This window comes from Stegastes partitus, unplaced genomic scaffold (assembly GCF_000690725.1).
Source record: "Stegastes partitus isolate 25-593 unplaced genomic scaffold, Stegastes_partitus-1.0.2 Scaffold573, whole genome shotgun sequence".
Lineage (NCBI taxonomy): Eukaryota > Metazoa > Chordata > Actinopteri > Pomacentridae > Stegastes > Stegastes partitus.
This window is the reverse complement of record NW_007578304.1, coordinates 220,766-225,408: the sequence shown is the minus strand read 5'-3', so window position 1 is coordinate 225,408 and position 4,643 is coordinate 220,766.

Sequence of the window (4,643 nt, the reverse complement as noted above, 5' to 3'; positions counted from 1 at the left end):
CCGTGCTTCATCATGATGCTGCCACCACCGTGCTTCATCATGAAGCTGCCACCACCGTGCTTCATCATGACGCTGCCACCGCCGTGCTTCATGGTATCATAGGAGTCTTGGTGTCCTCCCTCACTAGTCTCCTTCTTGTACCTCCTTCAGAGGAGTCGTAGGAGTCTTGGTCAATCGCAGTTTTCACTTTGACATGAAAAACTTTTTTTGTGGCTTCTTGTCCAACAGCTGAATTAAACTGACTGTGATTTAATGTTATAAAGCAACAGCAGGGGATGAATTTGTTTTGCGGGTCCAGTAGCAGCCAAATATCTTCACATGCTGAAGACCACAACACAGTTTTAATGTTGGACTGATGTTGATGAGATGGACAGAACCAGCTCTAAATACTGTTCAGTGAACGTGTGAAGAGGTTGTTGGTCCAGAGCTCACTTGGTAAATGTTATTTTAACAGTTTTCTGTGATTCCTTAAAGTGAAAAATGTCAACTAACTTTCCTTTAAGTCCTAAAACAGTTTTAGTAAATAATGACTAGTTCTTTGAGACTTGGTTTACTGACTAACGTTGTGCTCACCTGTCAGTGTGAAGGTTGAAGCAAAACCTTCAGAGGAGCTGTAGGTGTCCTGGTCCTCACTGGACCGTCCAGCTACAGCCGCCTTCATGCTACAGTCACTGAGAACGTTGTGTTGAGTCGTGTCATGTATGTGTATGTGCAGGAATTTATATTTAGAATTACTTGTCACTGCACAGAAGCACTGAAACGAGGAAACGTCTGAGGCAGGGTGGACACTCCACAGGTTCTGTGTGGGAGGATACAGAACCGAGGCAGCTTCCAGCCTCCGTAGAACCTCGGCCTGAGTTAGGAATGACTTTCACTTTAAGTGGTGGATGAAATGAGGAGAGAGCTCTCGTCCAGAACAGATGTGATCCACAGATTTAACCACTCTGACTCTCGTGTCTTTCCTCCTCCAGATATGTCAGTGAACTCCTCCTCCTCCTCCAGCGGCTCCATCCTTCATCAGAACCTCTCCTCCGCTTTTCAGTGCTTCCTCATGAGACCAGCCTCCGTCATCTTCACCTCCTTCTTCATCACCAACATCCTCCTCCTCCTCCCTCTCTGCACCTTCATCCTCCACCATGGTCTCCAGCAGTGGAGGACAAAGTCCTCCAGCTCGTCCCCGATGAGCCACTCTGACAGCTTCACCTACCACATGGTCTCCATGGAGCTCATCGGCGTCTTCGGGTGTGTCCTCAGCCTTTGGGGCATCCACAGCAGCCACTTAGTCGTATTCGTGGTGGGGTTTGCTCTCTTCTCGTTCACCTGGTATGGACAGTCCTTCTTCCACGTCCTGACCTGTGTGGAGCGCTACCTGGCCGTGGTCCATCCCGTCACCTACCTGAGCCTGAGAGGAGAGCGGGGCATCAGAACCAGGAACATCAGCACCGGCTGTGTCTGGCTGCTCTGCTGCACTGGGATGGGTTTGGTGATCGTGGAAAACTTTGTCTTCATGGATGTGAGCTACCTGACGTTGTCTTTAGTGGTCGTCTCCTTCTGCAGCCTCTCCGTCCTCCGTGTTCTGATTCGTCCGGGTCCCGGGGAGCAGGGCGGGGGCAGGGAGAGGGTCGACCAATCAAAGCAGAGGGCGCTCTACACCATTGTGGTCATACTGGGAGTGCTGGTGCTGAGGTTTGCCGGCAGTCTGGTTCGGTCTGCGCTGCAGGTGTCAGGAGGAGAACCGGACTGTGCTCTGATGTCGTGTGAAGCGTGGATCAACCTGCCCAGCAGCCTGGTGCTGCCGCTGCTGTTCCTGCACCGAGCAGGACGACTGGGCTGTCGGAGCAGAACCGTCCAGTGATCCGGTGAGGACCGGGTCACAGCAGACACAACGCAGTCAACATAAAGTGGATTATTACACATTCTATACATAAATACACACAGATGGAGGCTCTTCCTGGTTCATCAGATACATGCAGCCTGACCCGGGCCCGGTGCAGAAGCCTCGGTTTGGTCTCCTCTGGGCTTAACGGTTGAACTAGAAGGTCTGTTTGTTGGTTTTCAAAGTAGAAGCGAGCTTCATAGAGTGTAATCACAGTCCTGGTGGTTCTTTCAGGAGCTGATGAGCTCTGAGACTGAACCTCCAGCACCTGAAGCCACCTGATGCTCAGCAGGTCCAATATCTACCATCAGTCCTACCTTCAAAACTTAAACCCGGGTCCAGCATTTGTCTGAACCCGGCCCTGTACATACAGAACACGTTGCTGTTTATGTCTCTGTGATCAGGTTGTGTACAGACGACGATGTTCTGGTTCCTCCTGCCGGTTTAGATCAACACGATGTGTGTGTCTGCTGTGTCCTCCTGCTGATGTTGTTTCACCATCAGCAGAACATAAGACCTGTTCTGTTGTTCCACCTGAATAAACCCGATCCAACACCTGTGACGTCTGGTTTGAATCATTTACGTGGTTGGACTTCAACTGTTCTGAGCAAACGAACTTCAGCTGTTTGACAATAAAATAAAACCTGTCAGCAGTAACGGAGCCAACGAGCAGCATGATGACATCACATCACAGGTGAGACCAACAGGACGCTCAGAGCACAGCGAGGAACCGCCTCGCTTCAATTCTGTCCATGTTCAGAAAAACTATCTGCTGTTGGATCCATCCATCATCTCTCCACCTTCATCCTCACCAGGGTCATGGGGGGCGGAGCCTATCCCAGCTGACTCAGGGTGAAGGCAGGTTCACCTGGACAGGTAACCAGTCTATCACAGGGCTACACTTAGAGACAGACAACCAAGCACACTCACATTCACACCTACGGACAATTTACAATCACCAATTAACCCGAAGCAGTGATGTTCCTCTCTGCAGTGGTACTGTCTAGGTGGATCCTGGTGGATCCTGGTGGATCCTGAGGTGTTCCCAGGCCACATGAGAGTTCTGGTTCTGTCTGGGCTTTTCTCCCTGGTGATGTTCCCAGAAAAGCTCCACAGATAGAGGAGGCAGAGGACCGCCCCAGAGCTGCTGAAGCCAACAGAACAACGCTGTGTTCAGAGAGCAGACAACCGTGTGGCCAGCAGAACCATCCGGGCCAGCAGAACCATCCGGGCCTGCAGAACCATCCAGGCCAGCAGAACCATCTGGGCCTGCAGAACCATCCGGGCCTGCAGAACCATCCGGGCCTGCAGCTGGGTTTGTATCCTCAGCACAAAGTCAAACTGAGTGTAGAACTCGTCCAGAGCTCCCCGTGTCTCCGACCCCGTCTGGGATGTTCTGGGTCAGGATCTCCTGAAGAAGGTGTTGGTTTGAGAACCTCTGGCTTTTGCAGATGACGTGGTTCAGCGGACCTTCAGCAGCATGGTGCCGGTTGATGAAGGTCAGAACCTCCAGGTCTAAACACGGTGCTCTGCCAGAACCTGCTGCTGGCTGATGTGTGACTTGGTGCTGAGGATACAAACACAGCTGCCCCTTTAGTCTCTGAAGGTCCGGATGGTTCTGCAGCCCCAGGCCACATGGTTGGAGGTCTTCTCCAGGGCCTCTAAACACACGTGGACTCGATGGTCAACCTTCTGTAACAGACTGTACCGGAGCTGCTCCTGGTGTCTGGTCCTGTTTCTGAAGGACGGGATGTCAGGGTGACCAGAGCCTCTGGGTCTCTGCTTCGTTCAGATGATCACATGTTCTGTTGGCTTCAGCAGCACCGGGCGGCTCGATGACAGAAACCACGGGTCTGCTGGCTCCAGGCGCTGCTGAGTGAAGACAGAACCAGAACTCTCCTGTGCCCTGGGAACCCCTCAGGATCCACCAGGATCCACCAGGATCCACCTCGGCAGTATCACTGCAGAGGGGAACATCGCTGCTTCACCTGCTGCCAGCCAGACCTGGTCCAGGTAGACGGAGGGAAATGGGTCGATGGGCCGAGTGGTGAACAGCTGATTCATAAACTACGACTAAAGTATCTGAACCGGTTCTAACAGAACCCCTGCAGCACCAGGAACCTTTTCTAAACAACACATCATGTCAGTCAAGCAGCAGGTTTGTTTTCAGTCCATCAGGACGAACAGTCGACGGGATTCAAATCATGTGCAGATGAAGTTTGTGTATTCAAATCCGTCAGCGTGGTTCTGTGCCTGCGGTTCTGTTACTTCAATCACACACGTCACTGCTACGATAACAATCCTGTTGAAATGAAGGCCAGGAGGCGTGAATGGAAGAACTCCTCCACAACGTGCTCCAATCAGGATGAGTTAGTGAAGCAGAAGCAGCTTTCATGTGCTTTGAACAGGAGACGGTTAACGGGTCAGCAGAACAGGGTCAATAAAGAATTTCATATAAACGGTCAAAGAATCACGGCTACACCTCGCTCTAGTGTCGGATCGGCGCCGCTGTAAAACGGTTCTGAAAGGATAAAACTGATTTCTTCTCTCGTCTGTGACACGTTTGTCTTCGTGGACGTAGCCTTGATGTTCTTTAGATGTTCTAACTCTCCTGCTCTGTAGACACAGCAGCAGGTCAGGATGTGGGAGAGCATCCGTCCACCAGAAGAACAAACACCTGCTGATCATGTGATGATCATGTGGGTCGCTGAAGGTACCAGCAGCAGAGGACAAACCCAAAGACACCAGGCAGCTCCATGTGGTGGAG